Raw genomic sequence first — 21464 nt, forward strand, 5'->3', positions numbered from 1 at the left:
AGCATCTGGCACAGAGCCTGGCACATAGCAAGTACTGTGTGAATGTGAGGTAGCAGTGTTATTATTGGTATTGGAAGGGCCTAGCAAGATTTTTTTTTTTTTGGCTAGGCAATGGGGTTAAGTGACTTGCCCAGGGTCACACAGCTAGTAAGTGTTATGTGTCTGAGGCCAGATTTGAGCTCAGGTCCTCCTGAATCCAGGGCTAGTGCTCTATCCACTGCACCACCTAGCTGCCCCGGCCTAGCAAGATTTAATGGCATGCCCAAGGTCACCAGGTACAAAGAAGTAAAGCTGAGATTCGAACCCAGATTGGATTGTTGCTTTGGCTGGTGGCCAGAGTCCCCAGCCACTCTAGAGATCCAAGCCATCCCCAGGAGTAACGGCTGCAGTGGTAGCAGCTGACATTTACATAGCATTTTTTGGACCGGACTTGTGATTTCACTGGTCTAGGCACCTCTGTACCTTCTTCCAGCCTGAAGAGGCGAAAGGGGCTTGCGGGGGTGGCAGCCAGGGTGTGTTATAGGTGGACTGGCACCCAGGCCTTCCAGACGGCACAAGAGGCTGCATTGTAAGGTCTCCATGGGGCTTTACAAAGCATGTGCATCTTTGATTTCCACAATAGCCCTCTAGGGTATTTTATAAGAAGCTAAAAGCTGTGACATGCCTATAGCGAGGCCTCTAATGAGGCACCTGCGAGTGAGGAAGCCCTGGGTTCAGCTCCTCCCTCAGGCACTTACCAGCTGTTCCACCTAGGAAAGGTCACTTCAACTCCTTGTACCTCAGTTTCCTCTCTTGTAAAATGAGAGGATTGGACTTAATGGTTTCGAAGGTCCGTCCTAGCTTTAGAAGCTTAATTCTCTGATCCTAAGTGTTCTAGGCACCTAGGTCTTCGAGACTCACAGAGTTCTCTGTATACTCCACTACATTGTTACCGGCAGCTCCCTACTTGCAGACTTAAGAGGAAATGGTGGCTCTTTTAGATGCACCCTGCAATTAAAGCCGTTGGGTCAATGGAAGAGCAGGATGCCCTGTTATTAGTTTATAATTATCTCTGCGTGTGTGTGCATTCACACATGCATGCGTGTGGGGAAACGCGTGATGGTCATTTGAGATGGAATGTGTGCCCTGACATGCTGCCGGTAGATTGGGAAACCCTGGGAAATGGGCAGCCTCAGTGTTTTGTGAAAAAGCAGAACCCCTTTCTGTGGCCCATCCATGAAAGGACAGAAGTGGCTTCATGTTAGAGGTGTTGGGCTGGAGCATTCTGTTGACAGAAGCCGATTCTGCCCAGGAGTTTTGTGTTAATGTAATCAAACACTTCAGAGTCGGAGGCAGCCCTGGAGAGCCCCAGTCCACCCACCTCAGAGTTTATCTTTAGCTCATCTGGAAGAGTTTATTTTAAACATTGAACATTGTTTGCTGCTGTTGAAATGAAAGTGAGAGGGTCGCCAGCTTTCTTCCAGGGCCATCTGGCTGCCTTGGTGATGGAGCGTGGGCTTGAATCCGTGTAACCCCGGGTGGGAGAACTCTCGCCTGGGTGTGGGTCATGCAGCTGGCTTGGCTGCACTTGAAAGAGCTCCCACAAGGCTATCAGAGCCACGGGATCTGGAGATGATGGGCTGGGGGGAGGGAGAAGGGGAGAGGGTTGGCTGACAAGGGCCGTGGGGGCCTTTGCAAAAAGGATGGAGGCAGCAGCAGGAGATAAGGGCAGAGAGGGCGGAATGTTCCAACGCCTTCCTCACCAGCCTGTGCCGGGCCACCTGGGGTCCATCCAAAAGGGGCAGCGAGCAGGAACAGAGATGCACTGGGAGCGTCCTTGAGGAGACTGATCCGGGCTTTTTAAAGAGATGCATACACCTCAACCAAGAGGGATGCAAAAGAATAATAATTCTCCAGCACACTCAGGCTTATACAGGGCTTCCAGACATTCTCTCCCAAGAGCCTCTGGGAAGCAAGCACTTCACGGGTCATCATCTCTGTTTGGCAGAAAAAGAGACTGCCTCCTGCCCAGGATTCTAATAATAGCTAGCATTCCCTATAGCACCTTAAGGATTGCAGGCACTGTACAATTATTATCTCCTTTGATCCTCAGAACAACCCTGGGAAGTGGGTACTATTATTATCCCCATTTTACAGATGGGGAAACTGAGGCAGACAGCAGTTTCTGGTGCCAGGCACAGTGCTCTATTCACTGGACTGCCCAGCTTAGTGCCATGTATGTAGTGAGCTCTGGATAAATGCTGCCTCTCATTACATGGCTGTTCCATGTCTAAGGGGGCGTGGGAACTCAGCTGTATCTGCTATGCTGGGATGTCTCCCAATGTGGTGTTAGCACAGGAGCTATAGGGGGGTGGAGAGTCTTGCCAGATCTGTGACTCCCACATATGGAAAATAAGGTTACAGGTATGAAAAGAGTGGACTTTTCAAAAACATGTGTGACACGGGAACATTGGTGTGCAGAACGAGGACTCCCCACCTCCTTGTGAGATTTTGTTATTCCCATTTTATGGAGTGGAAAGCTGAGGCTCCAGCAGTGCAGTGAGCTGTCCCAGGTCACACAGCTTCTAACTAACAGGGCCAGGAATCAAACCCAAGTCTCCTGACTTCAGACCCAGGGTTCTGACAACTCTACCCCAGCTCCTGGTTCCTAAGGCAGGAAGCGAGCATTTATTAAGCACTTACTGTGTGCCAGACATTGTGCTGAGGACTCAGATGTCGGGCTCTGGGAGGAATGGGCACACAGGCCTCCTGAAGGCTAGCTGTTGGCCATGTTTCCTAAGTGGCCAATCATTTCTAAAGGTCAGTTCTGTATTGTCCTTGTTAATGAGGGTCAGGGCAGACAGGTGGCACCATAGTACACAGAGTGCCTGGCCTGCAGTCAGGAAGACCTGAGTTCAAATTTGGCCTCAGACCCTCACTATATGTGTGACCCTAGGCAAGTCACTTCACTCGGTTTGCCTCAGTTTCCTCATCTGTCAAATGAGCTGGAGAAGGAAATGGCAAACTACTCCAGTAACTTTGCCAAGAAAACTTGAAATGGATTCACGAAGAATTGGACACAACTGAAGAATCACTGAGGGAGGGCAAGGGGAGGCAAAGGTTCCTGCCTACATTTGAGTTCTTCCTTGCAGCCCCTTGCATCAGAGCTGATGTTCAGGGATTCATCCAACGACCATTTCATGAGCCCGGGGAATGAGCTGCCTTTCTTTCTGCCCCTTTCCCAAACCAAATTCGCCACTGCTACAATGAAGGGTGAAATGATCTATTTGCCTTTGGCTCTGCTCAGAGGCTCCCCCAGTCCCTCTAATTTGACTCTAGGCTCCCCAAAGCCAAGGTTTCCTTCCTGGACCACCTCTCCAGCTCCCACCCTCTCCCAGGTCCCGACTCTTCTCTTCCTCAGCCTTCCATTGGGCTTTCAGGAAGCCTCTGTTCTCTCACTGTCACTGTGGGTCCTAGGCTCTCCACTCAGAAGTGGCATTTTATGTATTTTGTATTTATTTATGTCTGTGCACATGTGGCCTCATGCCCTCTCTTCCTCCCCAAGAATGGAAGCTCTATGAGGGCAGGGATTGTTTGATTTTGTTTTGCAAATGTCCAGAGCGTGTGGCAGAGTACTGCTCGCACGGGAATTTAATAAAGGCCTGATTTACTGAATATGTTATCTTCTTTGATCTCTGGTATTCAAAGTCCTCCATTACCTTGCTCCTCACTGAATTTCAAGTCTTCTCACACCTTAAACCAGGTCTGCACAACACATGGTCGAGTAAAGGATTTCACCAACAGTCCTAGGGCGGCCGGAGAAAAATGTAGAGGATGTAAAATAAAGGAAAGATGCACCAAGTTCTTTGGCCGTGCCTTCCTCCAGTCACTATTGAGCCGGTCCTGTACCTTGGTGGGTGGGGTGCCACTGTGTGTGCTGTCCTGTTTGTCATGTGACCTGCAGTGACCAACCACATCAGTCTGTCTCTAGTCTGAGAGGAGCGACTTCATGATAAATAAAAATCTTAATTAATAAGTGTAATTAAATGATATTAATTGAATTTTCCCTCTTTAATATGGCTTATTTGCAAAATAGTGTAATCATTAATTACACCTTTACTTGGGAAGTAAGTAGCTAAAAATGTACCTGTGGCCTGAAGACATTTAGCCTAATTTTGGCCCCTACCTAGTGCCTTCAACCTTCCTGCCTCCCCAGGGACTCTTGGATCCAGCTTCCCTGGCCTCCCAGGTGTTCCTTAAACGAGACCCTCCATCTCTCAGTTCTGGCCATCCTCCAGGGCTGGCACTCTTGTCTCTGCCTCCTGGCTTCCTTCAAGAGGAAGCCTCTCTCAATCTCTCGTGATTCCAGAGCCTTTCCCACTCACTCCCATCATCTCCAGTTCAACCTATTCTCCCCTTATTTGTACATAGTTGTTTGCATATCTTCTTCCCCCATTAGACTGGGAGCAACCTGAGGGCAGGCACTTTATTTGTTTGTATCCCCAGCACTTAGCACTGTGCCTGGCACGTAGTAGGTGCTTCATAAATGCTAGTTGACTGACTTCACTTGTGTGCGTTTGTGTAAGTCTCTTTCCTTCTCTGGGCCTCAGCTTCCCCCACTGTAAAATGAAGGCATTTCACTGGGTGACTGCCAAAGTCTCTTTAAGCTCTGGTCTGGAGTGCTGGGACATCTGTCACAAAGCTAGTAAGTGACAGAGTTGGGATTCGAACTCTAGTCCCAAATGCAGGGTAACCTCAGAGTAGTCATTTCCCTTTTCTGAGCCCCAATCTCCTCTTCTGTTAAATGGGTATGCTGGGCCAGATGATCCCTACGAGTGTTCTCAGCAATGGCATTCTGATTCTCTAAGTCCCCTGCATATGCTTCCGTGACAGCCCTGTAGATGACCACAATGTTCTCTTAGCTTTGAGCACCACTTTGCTAAGTTCTTTCCTCCCAATATCCCAATAAGCTCAGTAATGGAAGCAATATTGCCCCATTATACAGAGAAGGTAACTGAGGCCCAGAGTGGAAGTGGGCTGTGGTCACACAGCTGAATAAGAGTCTGCAGCAGGATTTGAAGACAAGTCCTTCTGACTGACACCAGGCCCAGAACCCCCCACCCCATCATTCCTCCTTGCCCCTCACCTGTGCTTTATGATGGCCACACCGACATTCCAGCCTACATGATTAATCGTAATTATCCAGCATTTGTTGTGCAACATGTCGAATACTCAAATAGCTGAGCACATGCTAAATAACATTTCCCTGGCCATCCTTCTTGGACCATCCTCAAGGCCCTGAGCTGGCCAGGAACAGATAAATTATCTTGGCTCTTGTCTGAGAAACATCTTTCTCCAGTGATTGGTGGGAGGAAAACCAGGAGGTCAAAGAGGGAAGAAGGTCAGTAATCTCAAAAACTAAAGATAACTCGAGGAAGAGAAGGTTTGAGGAAAGGCCATGGGCCTTGGCAGTGACAAGGTGCCTGAAGAGGGTTTGACATAAGGGGAAAACTTCTTAATGACTTTGTTGTTATTGTTCGGTCATTTTCAGTCACGTCCAACTCTTCGTGACCCCATGTAGGGTTTTCTTGGCAGAGATGCTGGAGTGGTTTGACATTTCTTTCTCCAGCTTATTTGACAGATGAGGAAACTGAGGCAATCAGGGTGAAGTGACTTGTCCAGGGTCATGCAGTTAGAAAGTGTCTATGGCCAAATTTGAACTCAGGTCTTCCTGACTCCAGGCCTGGTGCTCTGTGCACTGTGCTACCTAGCTACCTTGACTCCAGCTTCCCAAAACTCTTCTTTGAAAGGGAGTGAGCTCTGAGTTCTTAGAGGTCTTCAAGCAAAGGACAACTCGTCAGGAATATTGTCTTGGACACAAATGGGTTGGCCTTGAGGCCCTATTCTGGCTCTTAGATTCTATGGTTCTACTTCAGGTACAGGTGAGATGGTGTGGACCTTGGGATACCTCGGATACACCTTCTCGCTCTGAAATTCTGTGACCCCAGGAGAGGGCTCGATGGAAAGTATAGAGAAGCTTAAAGTAGAAACCCCAGAGTTTGCATAGGACCATCGAACTGGAGCTGAAGGGAGAGGAGAGACCCCCCAGAACAAACTCCTCACGTTGCTAAAGTGAGGAAAGGAAAAGAGTGCGCGGGCTTGGCGTTGGGGACATGCATTTGAATCCTGGCTCTCTGACCCGTATCTGTGAAATGAGAGGTTTGTTTGATGTGTTGTCTAATCTTCCAGCTCTACCTTTAGACACTATGATTTCAAGGAAGTCACATAACTAATAAGAGGTGATCTGAATTTGAACCCAGGACCTCTGATTTCAAAGCCAAATCCAACATTCTTTCTTCCGCACCAAGCTTCCAGTTTTGATTGGTATGCAACAGTGTGTTGTGACTCTTCTCTCATAAATGTCTTTTTTGGAACAGGTGTTAGTTTTGTAAGAAATTGGACCATGCAAATAGATCTATTTAAAGAAAGAGAGAGAGGAAGGAAGGAAGGAAGGAAGGAAGGAAGGAAGGAAGGAAGGAAGGAAGGAAGGAAGGAAGGAAGGAAGGAAGGGAAGAAAGAAAGAGAAAGAAAGAGAAAGAAAAGGAGAGAAGGAAGAAAGAAAGAAAAGAAAAGGAGGAAAGGAAGCAAGGAAGAAACTGATAGCTTCCCCAGGCCACCCTATATAGTTTTTCTGTCAACACAATTGAATAGAAAAGACTTCTGCTTAATATCTCTAACTGTAAATTACCAGAGTGGTTAAAGCAACCCATTCCCAATGCAGCCCACTGGTTTTGTGCCAGAGGGAAAGAGATCATATTTCATTGAGATCGGAGAAATTGCCCAAACAATGGAGATGTCTGAGTTATATCATAATGCAGTGATCAAAAGAAACATGTTTGAGGGCTCAGATACCCCGGGCAAACCCGCGCCTCCTCCCGAAACACAGAGACTTTAACTCTCCAACATCTGCAGAGAGTCCAAAGAGATTAGAAATGCCCTGTTATGAAAACAGACTAATTAAAGACTTCAAATACCAAGAATAGTTTTCCCGCTATGTAACATGCCCAACTGATAACACAGCTTGACATTGCTCATATTATTTCACTTTTCAAAAAATTTCAATTGGGGGAGAGATAACACAGAAAGTTTCTGGGTTTCTTTGTTTTTAAAAACATAAAAATCAAACCTGAAATCAGCTTTCAAATGCATAGTCTTATCATATTGATTTTATTAACACAAATAGCTAATGGAATCATGTTTCCATGCTGTAGATACTGTCTTTTTTCCCTCCTCCCCACCCTTCTGTACTTAAGGGGGTAGTGTGTATGTAAGAAGATTAGGATGTGGCAATGATAGGGCTTTAAAATGTGTAAAGCACTTCCCTTACATGATCTCACTGGAGCTCCATGGCTGCCCCAGGAGGGAAGGACAACAAGGATTGTTTTCCCCACTTCAAGGAAGAGGATGCCAGGACTTAGAGAAGGGAGTTACTTTCCCAGGCTAATATAATAATTACCAAAAGTGGGATTTACATGCAGGTTTTTCTCCAGCACTCTGTTTCTATAACAAAGAAACATTTCCTTCTTAAGTATCTTGTCTTTATATCCCCTCCCCCCCAAAAAAAAATATAAATGGAGCTTCAATAGAACCGTATTTGTTTGGACTTGGTCCATTGGGAATTTGTACTAATTTGAACCAAATATTATCCTGGATGCTCTTTCACAAAAGGACTAATTAAGCCAAGGAATACTGTCAATGTTGTAAACAGGATTCAAAGAAACACTTAGAGTAACAAGGTAGGAAAAAAATACTCCCTGAAGAAGTGCTCACTATTAATAACCATATAAAAGGATTCTCTAAATGATTAATAACAAAAGAATTAAACAACAGTCCAAGTTTTACCTTACACTCTATAAGTTGGCAAAGCTGACAATTAAATAGTGAATGTTAAAAGGATTCTGGGAAGGGATGCACTGTTGCATTGTTGGAGCTGTGAATCAGTATAACCATTTTGGAAAGCAATTTGGAACTTTGTGAATAAATTGACTAAAATGTCTCTGTCCTTGAACCCAGAGATTCTGCTACTAGGCTTATACCACGAGGAGGTCGTTGATAAAAAGAAAGTCCTCATATACACCAAAAATACATACAGCACCAATTTTTGTAGTAGAAAAGAATTGGAAACAAAATAGATGCCGCTTGATTGGGGAACAGCTGAACAAGTTGTGGCCCATGAAGATGCTGTAAGAAATGGGGAATATGCCGAATGCAGAGAAGCCCAAAGAAGATGTGCATGAACGGATGCAGAGTGAAGTCAGCAGAGCCAAGAAAACAACTACACCATGGCTGTGACAATGCACACAGTGTACATGGAGAGAATCACAAAGCAGCGGTTACAACGTTGCCAAGAACAAGGGTCTCTTCTCCCCAAAGAGGAAATAGGGGTAGAAGCCCCCACCCTTAGCAGAGGCGGGAGGTCCACAGGGGTGCTACATTGTATATAATCTCAGTCTTTTATCAATACATTAACTAGTGTTGTTGCTGCTACTGCTGCTGTTTTCTCTTCTTTCTGGGGAAATGGCCCAAAAGACCTGGATAAATCAGGATCTACCCAGCAGGCTATTTGAGCCTCACAGAAATCCTATGAAGCCATTAGCACAGTATCATCTCCATTTGACAGATGAGGAAGTTTGCTCAGACTGCCCAAGATGATGGACCTGCCACTTGTCTCAGCCTGTAAAATAGTGATGATGATAATGGCAGCCGTCATTGCTTCGGGGTTGGAAGTTTGCAAAGCACTTTCTCTCTGCTTTCTCTGCTCTTCACAGTAGGTGCTATGATTGTCCAAATTTTACAGAGGGGGAAACTGAGGCCAAGAAAGGTGTGCCCAGCATCACCAGCTGATAGGTGTTGGAGGTAGAGTTGGGGTCCATCTGGTTCCTCCCTCTAATCCCCAGCACTGAGCTGGCAGCTGCTGCTGCTGCCTCTAGGAAACCCTGAACCTTCTCCCCTGGGACCTCACAGAGAAAGCACTTGGCCCCTCAGTAGTGCACTGGCCATGCACAATCTTATTTTACTTTTCTATGTCAGGATGTAGATTCAATAGCAACAGAGACAGATCTTTTCTAAATGTTGCATCTTCTCAGCTCCTTTGCCCAAGATTATGCATAAGGCAGGAGCTTAATAAAAGGTGGGTAGGAGGGACAGAAAGGAAAGACAAAATCTTGAGTCCAAAGACATGAGTTCAAATCCTGATCCCAAAACTTACTGTATGATTTTGGGGAAGTAATTTAACCTCTTTTGGTCTCAGTTTCTTAATTTGTAAAATAGGAATAATAATGCTTGTACTACACCATAATCAGCAAACATTTATTAAGCATCTACTATGTTCCAGGCACTGTGCTAAGCCCAGTGGATACAAAGAGAGGTAAAAGACTGTTTCTGCCCTCGAGGAGCTTATAATCTAATGAGGGAGACTACGTGCAAATAGGTATGAAGCAAACTACATACAGGATAAATAGGAGATAATTAAGAGAGGGGAGGCCCTGAGGGAGGCTTCTAGGAAAAGATGGGACTTTAGTTGAGAATTCAAAGAAGCCAATGAAGGCCTTAGAGGAGAGAGGGCATTCCAGGCATGAGTATATACATACATACATGTATATATACATATATACATATATACATACACACACACACACATACACACACACACACACACACACATATATACATACACATATGTATACCAGCAGCTATTGCAATAATCCAGAAGGGAGAGCATTCCAGGTATACACCTATGCCTGATGTGTGTGTGTGTGTGTGTGTGTGTGTGTGTGTGTGTGTGTGTGTGTGTGTGTGTAAAGACATAGAGAAAAGTAACAGATCCGTAATGAAGGGATATCTCTACTGGGAGTAAAATAATTAGCAATTAAATTCTAAGTCTGTTCTGTACCACCCCACTTAGCTAATTATTTAAGTCTCTGTCATATATGGGACTTGCCATTTCATACAGTGTGGCAGGCTGGACAGAAATCTGGGCTGGACATTCAGAGGCCTAGTTCAGTCCCTTCCTTGCTTTGGGACCTTGGCCAGGTCACTTCCCTCTCTGGGCCTCATTTTTCTATCTCTATAAAAGAAATCATTGAAGTTACCCACATGGAGGCATTCCAGGCCAGGCACCAAGAAAGCGATTGACGGAAATACATTGGGATGGGTGGAAGGGGGCTGCCAGGCATCCCGCCTCTGGAGAAGACTGACTTGCAATTCTGATTTCTGTCCTAACCCTACAATCCAGTGACACCGACCTCCTCACTATTCCTTGCTCACAGCACTCCACCATCAGCCGAGTGGCCGTCCCCAGGCCTGGAAAGCTGTCTCTCATCTCCTTGGCCTCTTGGCATCCCTGGCCTTCTTGAAGTATTAGCTCAAACCTCAAATCCTCCCTTCTACCGGGGCCTTTTCCAGCTCTCCACCTGTCCTGCCCACCATGAAGCCAGTGCCTTCTCTGTTGCTTATCTCCAATTGCCTGACTTACCCACCCTATCTTGTTTGCACGTCCCCCATCAGATTGTGAGCCCCTGGAGAGTAGGGGCTGTTTCCCCTTTCTTTGTATTCCCAGCACAGTGCCTGACACACAGTAAGCAGTGAATAAATGCTTGTTGCCCATGACTAAGCCTGATCCAGATGGAGAAGGGACACCTGCTTGTTTTGGGAAGGGGGCTTCAGGTGCTTGTGGGTGGTGGGAGACCACTTCCCTCAAAGTGCAGCCGGAGCAGAGTCCTTGGAACCCTGCCCCACAGTCCCCTGGGAAATAAATTATGCCCGCAGTCAAAAGAAAGAGTTAAGCAGTTATTTATTAACATCATTAGTCATCTAAATTCTTGTAAGGAGTAAGAGCCGAGCCCCACAGGTCAGCCACTCCATGTTTCCGAAACACTTCCACTGTTCTCTAAACACCCGCCCCTTGATTTATGTCTGTGCTCTGGCCTCTGCGGGGCCTCCTGATGCAGCACGTACTGCCCCCCACATGGGGACTCTGGCCTTCTACGCAGCTCCACTGGACTCCAGAGCAGCAGGTGACCTCTGCTGCAAGCGGAGAGCCGCCAATGAATTGGGAAGGGTCTCAGAGAGCCCTTCTCCCTCCCCAGCTGCCCCCAGCCCTTCGGATTTTCCTTCTTGCCTCCTGAGGATTTCTTGGCGGTGATTCCTTCCATCCCCAGAGATTTCTTCCCCACACAGGATGGCAGGATTGTAGATTCAGAGCTGGAAAGGACGCGGTGGGGGGGGAGACCCTCGTGCCCAGTCACTCATTTGACAGTTGAGGAAACCGAGGCCAAGAGATGTTAAGTTGCTTGACCAAAGCAGTAGCATTTGTAAGAGTAGAGCAGAATTTGAACCTTGTTGCTTTGAACCCAAGGTTATTTCCCCCTGTAATGGGTCACCTCCAACTTTTTTTTCTTGATGGTCTTGTTACTAATTTTATTATCGCTGGTAGTAGTGGTGGTAGTGGTGGTGGTGGTGGTGGTGGTGGTGGTAGTAGTAGTTGTTGTTGTTGTTCACATTTAAGTAGCAGCTTAAGGTTGACAGAGCCTTGGGAGGCGTGTAAGGGAAGCCCCAGTATCCCCATTCTACCTCTAAAGAAAAGGAAAGGCCAGAAGTGGGAGTTCATACCTGTAGCCCTTCCGCTGTTGGGGAGGCCGGAGCAGGTGGATCTCCTGAGCCCCAGAGCTCCCAGCTGCAGCCAAGCCCATCGGTCGGTGTGGACTCCTTTCAGCCTCACTACAAGCAAACCTGTGAGGACAACGAATCGGGGTTATGATCCCTCCTTCAGAGCTTGTTTAGCTTCACCCAGCTCATTCCAGAAGAAGAATCTAAACCCAGGCCTTTCGAACTCCAAGCCCCATGCGCTATCACTTCTCTGCCTTGCTTACAGATTATCTGGTCCAATCCCATCATTTTACAGATTCTTGAGGAGACTGAGTCTGAGAGAGGAAGTCATTATCAATGCTCCCACTAGACTCTGAGTATGACTGTGGAAGAAAGTCCAACCTACCATTAGCAGGAGTCGGTGCCTGGGAAGCCATGTTGACATCAGTCTAACTCTCTAAACAGTTACAGCTTATCTGCCGCATGAAGCCCAGGGCTTAGTCCCACTGGTATGGTCTGTCCTCATGGCACGAAGACTCTGGCTCTCAAGAATGAGAAGAAGAAGGACAGAATCTAGTACTTGAATGTATGATAGAGGACCCTGTGTCATCTCCGTTATGAACCCTCACCCTCAGTGTAGATGGAAATCCATCCACACCTTCCTACCTGTGGGACCCTGAACCATGACCTTCCACTGGAGGCTGTCCCTCCTTTGGGCCTTTGTCCACTCCACAGGGACCAGAGCAGCATGCAAGCTGCCCATCCGCTGTCCCAGAAAACAAGGCTGGTGCTCCCAAGTGTGTAACAACCCACTCTGCAAAGGAAAAAAAATGTACATACACACGTGCACACACACACTTCAGTTTAGTCTTTAGCATTAATGTTTTTGCCATCCCTTACATCTATACAATCCACAAAACAATCAGTTAAACTCTGTGTTTGCTGATTTCGGGGGTGTAAATGCTCACACTGAAAACTGAGCACTTGGCTTTCTACCAGCCTATGTAAGCTGCTCTAGCCAGTCCTTCTGAGACAACACACCCTCCCCGCCCCAGTTATTCAAGGGCATGAAACACAAACACTGTGGAGCTCTCATGAGGACAGATGGGCCTGGGTGAAGGACGAGCTTAAGCACCTGGTGAGTGAGAGCTCAAGGAAGGCTGGAGCAATTGGGAAGGCTTCATAGGGGAGGTTGGGATTGGCTCTGAAGGGGAGATATGATTTGGTGAGGAGAACTGAGTGCGTATGTGTGTGTGTGTGTGTGTGTGTGCATGTGTGTTTGTATGTGTGAGTTTATGTGTGACTACATGTGTGTCTGTCTATGTGTATGTGCATATGTTTGTATATGTATGAGTGTTTGTGTGCATGTGTGTGTTTATGTATATGTGTATGTTTGTATGTGTGCCTTTATGTATGTATGTCTATGTATATATGCATATGTTTGTATATGAGTATGAGTATGTGTATATGTGCATGCATGTGCATGTGTGTATGCCTATGTGTGCCTGCATGAACATGTATATGTGTATGTGTTTGTATGTGTGAGTGTATGTGTGCCTGCATGAGTGTGTGTATGTCTATGTGTATGCATATGTTTGTGTGTGTATATGTGTGTACATGTATGTGTGTGTGTTCGTGTGTGTATACATATGTTTGTGTGAGTGTGTGTGTGTGTGTGTGTGTGTGTGCGCGCGCACGCTCAGGCTGTTCTTGATCTTGGAGGTCAGGGGAGTGATGCCTGAACATTCTTACACTTGATCACACCCTTTACATCTCAGTCACTCAGAACTCCTGTTTATCAATATCCAAACCCCATTCCCTACCCCTTACCGCCTGATTCCCCATTCCCATCGCCCTCAACCCACCCACCCCACAGTTTCACCCTAACTCCTCCCAGGCCCTTCCACAGTGCCCTCTGCAATGCCTGTTCCTTAGGCGACAAAGTTCCCTTCATTTTAAATCTATCCCTCTCCCCCTCCTTCCATCTCCCAGCTCTGACTGAAACAAGGCTGCCCCTGAAGACACCATGACATCCCTGGCCTCCTTCTCCAATACTGGCTGCCCCTTCACTCACTCCCCTCGGCTCACTGGTAGAGGTGGAGTACTCAAAATAGCCCTTGCTCCCCAATGTCCCTTCCAAGTTCTCCCCTTCCTCATTCCCTCAGCGACCTCTCTTCCTTTGAGGTTCATGCTCTTCATATCTACCATCCAACCAGAATCCTTGTAGCTGCTTTCTATAGACCTCCAGGCCACTCCCCTCCCTTCCTCAATGAGACTAAGCCTTGGTCCCAGTCTTTCTCTCCCCCCACCCCCACTCCTGCCCTCATTCTAGGGGCATATACAGGAGGTATTCTTTATATCAACTAATATTTCTACGACTCAAATCCCACCTTCCCCAGGAAGCCCTCCCACCCCTCTTAGTTCTAATGTCTTCCCTCCATTAAATATTTCCTATTTGTCCTGTATAGAGCTGCTTTACATATTTGTTTGCGTGTTGTCTCCATTAGATTGTGAGCTCCTCAGGGACAGGGATTGTTTTTTGCTTCTCTGTGTATTCCCTGGGCTTAGAACAGTGCCTGGTATGTAGTAGGTGCTTAATAAAAGTACATTTATTAATTTTTTTTTTGTATGTGTGTTAGGGTGGGGAGTACAATGAGTCACAGAATTACAGATTTAGATTTAGACTCAATGAATATCTATTCAATGCCTCTGAACATTATGCTAGACTCTGGGGGTACAAAGACAAAATGAAGGGACTTCCCTTCTATCAGGAGGTGAAACAACCTGCCCAAATGAGAGCACATACAAGGTAGAGTCGGGAAGGAAGCTTCCTCCAGACAGGCAGCAGAGCCATGAATGTCGGCAGGAGGAATCCAAACTCTAGCCTGCCAGCCATGGGGAGCCTCTGAGAGTCCCTGTTTGGGATGGGACGAGGAGGAAGAAGGGCACTGGGACAGCGTGAGCGAGCTTGACTAGGATTCTGAGGTCTTCATAAAGACTCAGTCAGGGCTGCTGTTAAGCAGATCACAGGGCTATAGAATGTCAGACCTAGAAGGGACCATCTCATCTGAGCCTCTTTTTAAAGAGGGAGAAACTGAGGCCCAGAGAGAAGAGACTTTCCCAGGGTCTCACAGAACATTGGGGCAGAGCCAGGAGCTCCCTTACCCCAGGCTCCCTCTGATGACTCCACTGTGCCTGGTCCCAGACCATCACAACCATCCTGCTGGGTGGTCACCACAGGCTGAGACACAGATATCACTGCCACTGCCCCCAGAGCCATGACAGGCGTCAGCCTTCGGAGCCCTCCCTTACAGCCCATCTGCCACGGCTGGACCACTCTCTCTTCTCTCCTCTTTCTCCCAGGATCCCCAGCTGTTTTCCAGCATGAGCAAAATGTTCATAGATCGTATCATTTTAGAGCTTGAAGAAGCCTTGAAATAATCTGGTATGGGGCACTGAGGTGGTGCAGTGGATAGAGCGCCAGCCACAAAGCCAGGACAACCCAAATTCAAATTCAGCCTTAGACATTTGCTAACTGTGTGACCCTGGGCAAGTCACTTAACCCAGATTACCTCCAAAGAAAATTAAAAAGAAGTCATCTGTTCTATTTTACACAAGAGAAAACTGAGCTCCAGGGATAGAAAGGGATTTTAGAAAATCAGAGAATTTCAGAGTTCAAAGAGGCTCCAGGGCAACCTGGATCTGAACTCAGGAGCCCTCACCCAGGTCTGTGATTTCCCCATTCAATACCCCCAAAGTCAGGGGGGTGCCACTGATGGTTTCTGGGCAATAGGTGGCCTGGGACTAGCAGTCCTCTGGAAAGCTTAACCACACCTTGGTCTGTAGGAGGAAGATTGGGAAAGGCCAGCAAAGGTGGGAGCCAGGGGGGGAACAGACTGGTGTGGATGATGGGGGTGACTTTAAGAATAGCTCTGAATGACGGTGGATTGAAGGGCAGCCTCCCCCAAGGCCAAGTCCACGGAGTTCCCTGCCCAGAGGGCTAAGGTCCCTGGAGAATGTAAGGAGAGAATTTGTATTCATTTCTACCCAATACATTACGCCCATTCTGATTTAGCACCCAGCAGAATGTCCTCCCCTGACTGAATATGGGTGATGTCACTGAATACCTGCCATGGCGCTGCCCTGACAGATGAGAGTCCTGGCCAATATCCACAAGGCTCTGCAACCTTCCTGGACCCCAGGATCCTGAAGAGCTCTGGCCCTGCAGGCCTCCAGCCCCACACCCTTGCCTGGGGACCACATTATTGAATACCTCATCACTCCACTGAGAGAGATGCCTTAACCATTAACCTGGAAGGCCAGCGGCTCTCTGCAGAGCTCCCAGCTTGTGCTCAGAGCAGAGGAAGCATCAGAGAGCCACAGAGAGAAGGCCAGCCCAGAGATGGAGGCTGTGAGACCAAGTCCTCGCTCTGCTCCTGGCCACCTGGGTCAGCTTGGCCAAGGCTCTTCTCCCTAGAAGATCTCCCAGGTCCGTTTAGCTCTCACAGTAGGTCTGCTTTTGGTAAATGACTTTCATGGTAATTCAACCCTAGGTTGGGAAGTAGAATAATGTAAGGAGTAATAATAGCTAGAATTTATGTAACACTTTAAGGGTCTGCAAAGTTCTTTACAAATATTTTCTCATTGACCCCAACAACAACCTTGGGGAGGTAGATGCTATTATTAATCCCATTTTACTGATGAGGAAACTGCAGCAGATAGAGGTCAAGTGACTTGCTCAAAGTCACACAGCCAGTAAGTGTCTGAGGCAGGATTTGAACTCAGATTTTCCTGACCCCAAGCCCGCAACTCTATGCACCGTGGTGCCCCCTAGCTGCCTCTAAACCTGTAGAGCACTGGACTTCAAGTGAGGAAGATCTGAGTTCAAATTCACCTCAGACACTAGTAATTTGTGGAAGTGAAAAACAGGCAAATTTATGCTTGGTATTAAGAGAAAACTTTCTCCCAATGAGAGCTACCCCCAAGTAGCCTGGGCTGCTTTGACAGGTGAGAAGTGTCCCCTCCGTGGAGGATTTTAAGGAGAGCCTGGTGACCACTTGTGAGAAATGTTATAAAGGGATTATTCCTTTTGCACACAAGTTTAACTCCCTTTCAGCTCACAAATTCTGTGCTTCTGTGGCAGCCGTGTGATCTTGGTTAGGTCACTTCACTTGTCAAGGCCTCAGTTTCCTCACCTGTAAAACAAATGAGTTGAATTTGCTTACCTTTCCGGTCCCATCCAGATGTCAGTCTGATGAAAGCTCTCCTTTGTGGTGTTACCCTCCTTTTAGAGGTGAGATGAATTGCTCAGGGTCATGCAGGGAGAAAACAGGAAAATATGGATTTGAACCTAGGTCTGAGGACAGCATTCTTGCCCCTGTCAGTATGTCCTCAAGCCAAACCATCCAGTTCACTCGCTTCAGGTGCCCAAGAACACTTAATATTAGCAATAGGGAGTGGTGCCTGGAAGCTGGCTGTAGAGGCAGGAGAGAACTGGGTTCATATCCAGCCTCAGACCTTTCATCTGTGTGACCATGGACTCAATGGCCTCTTCCTCAAAAGTAAGAGGACACAGCAGACCCTGGAACTCCTATTGTCTGTGTGTAGACCCTGAACCCCAGGCAAACTGGGCAACTCTTTGTTGAAACAAACATGTAAGTGGATGAGCAAGGGTTTGGGAAGAGAAACCAAGATTTGGCTACAGCAGTGCCAGAAACGTAAAACAAACAAGCAATTGGAGCTTGAGGGAACTGGACCAAGTGACAGAAGCAGCCTTGGACAGGAAAGAGAGAGAGACAGAGAGACAGAGAGACAGAGACAGAGAGAGAGACAAAGAGAGACACAGAGAGAGAGGGAGAGACAGAGAGAGACAGAGAGACAGAAAGTCAGAGAGACACAGAGAGAGAGGGAGAGACAGAGAGACAGAGAAAGAAGAGGAGAGAGAGTGAGAGACAGAGAGAGACAGAAAGAGAGAGAGGGAGAGACACAGAGAGAGACAGAGAGAGAGGGAGAGAGAGAGGGAGAGAGACATAGAAACAGAGAGAGACAGAGAGACAGACAGAGAAAGAAGAGGAGAGAGAGAGTGAAAGAGACACAGAGAGAAACAGAGTGAGAGAGACAGAGACAGAGAGAAAGAAAGAGAGGGAGAGACAGAGAGAGGGAGAGACAGAAAGATAGGGGGAGAGACAGAGAGAGACAGAGAAATGGAGAGAAAGAGAGAGAAAGAGAGGGAGAGAGAGAGAGAGAGAGGGAGAGAGAGAGAGACAGACAGAGAGAGACAGACAGAGAAAGAAACAGAGAGACAGACAGAGAGACAGAGAGACAGACAGAGAGACAGAGAGAGAGAGACAGAGAGAGAGAGACAGAGAGAGAGAGAGACAGAGAGACAGAGAGACAGACCGAGAGAGACAGAGAGAGAGAGAGAGAGAGAGAGCGAGAGAAGAGAGAGAGAGAAGAGAGGAGGGAGACAGAGAGACAGACCGAGAGAGAGACAGAGAGACAGACAGAGAGAGAGACAGAGAGAGAGCGAGAGCGAGAGAGAGCGAGAGCGAGAGAGAGAGACAGAGAGACAGACAGAGAGAGAGAGAGAGAGAGAGAGAGAGAGAGAGAGAGAGAGAGAGACAGACAGACAGAGACAGACAGAGCGAGAGAGCGAGAGAGAGCTGGTTTTGGAGCCTCCGGGACTTGGATGGGAATCTCGACCCTGCCTCTTCCTATTTGCGTGATTATGGACAAATCGCTTCCCGTCTCGAAGCCTCAGTTTCCTCTTGTGTAAAATGAGAAGGTTGAACCATGTGACCATTTCTGGCACTGATATGTCGTGATTCTTAGAAAAGAAATGAATGTCTTTCACAATTATTTCCCAACCTCACTGGCCGTCGGCACATGGACTTGCTCTCCGTGCGCTCTTTGGGCTGGATGAGGGTTGGGACAGCGTGAGCCTTTTGGGCCGGAGCCCCGCAGCCCGAGTTCAGCTGCCTCTCACCGGCTGACCGTGGGCTTCTGCCCCGAGGACATCCTGAGGCTACTTTGTGAACAGAGAGGCGCAGATTGACTCGGTAACTCAACGCTCATTTATCGAACACAGCCAGGTCTGTTCTAGGGCTCGTTGGGAAAACGCAGCTTTGTTCCGACGCTTGCTGTATCCGCAGCCATCTGAGCCTGACAGGAGCTTGCACACGTGCTTACGTGCAGTTTCACCTGTGAGGAACAGCGAGAAGGCAGAAGACGTCACTGCTTTGCGATGGCCCACGAGCTGCCATCCTTCTGACGCCTGCTTCCACAGGCCGCTTCTGTCTTGGTCAGGATCAGGGGACAGATTCCTTGTGGAGTGGGAGCTGCAGGCAGAGGCCTGGCCCGCCATCCTCATGCGCTCCCCTCCACCTGCTGCCATGGTCCCCGGCCCCTGGCGAGGAGGGGCTGCCCGCCGAGCCACCCTTTGCGTCCGCTGCTGCCGAGTCTGCCTGCTCACCCACAGCCTCTGACTTTTCCTGCTCGGTGCCACGGGAACCACCAAGCAATGGACCGAGGCTCTGGATGCTGCTACTGGTTCTTGTAGTATTTGTTGCATTTCTAAAGCATTTAACATGTATAACAACAATAAACTTAAAAATAATAATAGCAACCATTTGTATAAGGCTTACTTTGTACCAGGCACTGCCCTAAGAACTTGTAACTGTATTATTTGATCCTAGCGATAACTCTGGGAGGCAGGTGCTATTATGATTCCCATTTTACAGCTGAGGAAATCAAGGCAAACAGAACTGAACTGACTTGCCCAGGGTCACCCAGCTAGTAAATGTCAGGCTGCAATTGAACTCAGGTCCTCCTGATTCCAGGCCTGGCGTTCTTTGCACTGTGGCGCCACCTACCTGTACAAAACAGTTACTGGTTTTATTATTAGGGTCCTGTCTCTTTCTGTGTGTCACTGACGTGTCTGAGTGTTGTGCCCCTGACTCCATTTCCCCATAGTCCCTGTGGTTTCTATTGAACAGTGTTGCATAACGGCAGTGATGTCACAGTATAGCAGAACTGACTGTACCTACTAGGTGCCAGGCACTGCTGAAGGCACCAGGTAAAGACAAAAGCGAGTCTCTGCCCTCAAGGATCATCTGTTCCACTAGTGGTGGGGGAAGCCTTCAGGAAAGCTCGATTCTAACAGGAGGCAGCAAAGGGAGAGGGCGTACCCAGGGGTGGGGGACAGCCTGTGAGGGCTGGAGGCGGGAGATGGAGGCCGTGTTTTGGAGACACCGCGGGGGCCAGTTTCACACAAGAATGGTGTGTGCTAATCCTAGGAAGGGAGACTGGAATGGTGGGAAGGAAGCCAGACCTTGGAAGGTTTGAGATGCCAAACAGGGTAGTTTGGAGTCTATCCCAGCCAAGGGAGTGGGTTCAATATTCTGTAGAGGTGATGGTGGCACGGTCAGGAGACACAGGCATGGATGCTGTTACCTGTCACCTGTTTGACCCTAAGCACCTCCCCCTTCAGTCCCTTACAAGTGCAATGTGGGGCTTAGAATAGAGGACCACCAGGGACTGTTCTAGCTTTAAATCTGTCTTCTGAAGCCCTATCCCCCACCAGGACCAGCTCCTCCAGGAAGACTAGGAGTATCTTGGGGAGGTTATGAGAAGGAAGAACGTGGGTCTGTGTGCAACGATGCCAGAGCAGCCCCAAAGTGTAAAGACTTGCTTTGTGAGGGGGTGAGCAGCAGATCACGTGGAGGTCCCTGCATAAACAGCACTAAGCTTCCTCTTCCTTCCCCTCTCAAGGGGCCTTCTTCAATCTTTCAAAATGGCTTTTCTTTCCCCTGCTGCTGTTGCTCTCCTGACTTTGCCTTAGTTCATACACGTCTTCCCAGATTTCTTTGAAACTTTCCCCTTCATCATTTCTTATGGAGAAATAATATCACATTACGTCCATATACCATAATTTGATTAGCTATTTGCAACCTGATGACCACCACCTTAGTGACACTGGCCTCCTGACAGGTACAACAGTAACAGCACCAACGTCCTGGGCATTCTGTGAGGCTCAAATGAGAGAATATTTGTAAAGCACTCAGTATAGCGCATAGCAGGTACTTAATAAGTGCTCATTCTCTTCCCATTCATTGGCCAGTCCTCACATAATATACTTCATCTCCCAACTCCTAAATCTTTTGGTCCTATTATCCTTAGTAACTTTCTGATGATAAGAACTATTTGAAAGAGGAGTGTTCTGCCTCAGACCCATAGATTTAGAGTGGAAATGACCACAAAGGCCATCTAGTCAACCCCTCATTTTAGAGATGAGATTAGTCTCTAATTTTGTTCTATAAGACATGATGAAAGGAGTAGTTACAAAGAAACTTCTATGTACCTATCATATTTCCATCCATCCATCCATCCATCCATCCATCCATCCATCCATCCATCCATCTATCTATCTATCTATCTATCTATCTATCTATCTATCTACCTACAGACAAGTCTTCCCAGGAAACGAAGAGATGCCTGGCCTAGGAGCCCTCTTTAAATGGAGGCTTTGTGAGGAGCTGTGTGCTCTCATCCAGTGGCATTGGCCTTCTGGCTGGTCGTCACACAAGATATTGCATCTCCAGACTCCATAGATCTTCTTGGGCTATGCCGCCTACCTGCAGTGCCATCCCTCCTTGTCTCTGCCTTCTTCCTTCCTTGTTTCCTTCAAGTCCCAGCTAAAATCCTGCCTTCTCTAGGAAGCCTTTCCCAGTCCTCCTTAATGCCAGTGCCTTCCCTCCATTATCTCTAATTCATCCTGTTTGTAGATGAGCACAGTACCTGACATGTAGTTGGTGCTTAATAAATGCTTATTGTAAGATTTT

The sequence above is a fragment of the Phascolarctos cinereus genome, unplaced genomic scaffold (assembly GCF_003287225.1).
Source record: "Phascolarctos cinereus isolate Bilbo 61053 unplaced genomic scaffold, phaCin_HiC Scaffold_2;HRSCAF=192, whole genome shotgun sequence".
Taxonomy (NCBI): Eukaryota; Metazoa; Chordata; class Mammalia; order Diprotodontia; family Phascolarctidae; genus Phascolarctos; species Phascolarctos cinereus.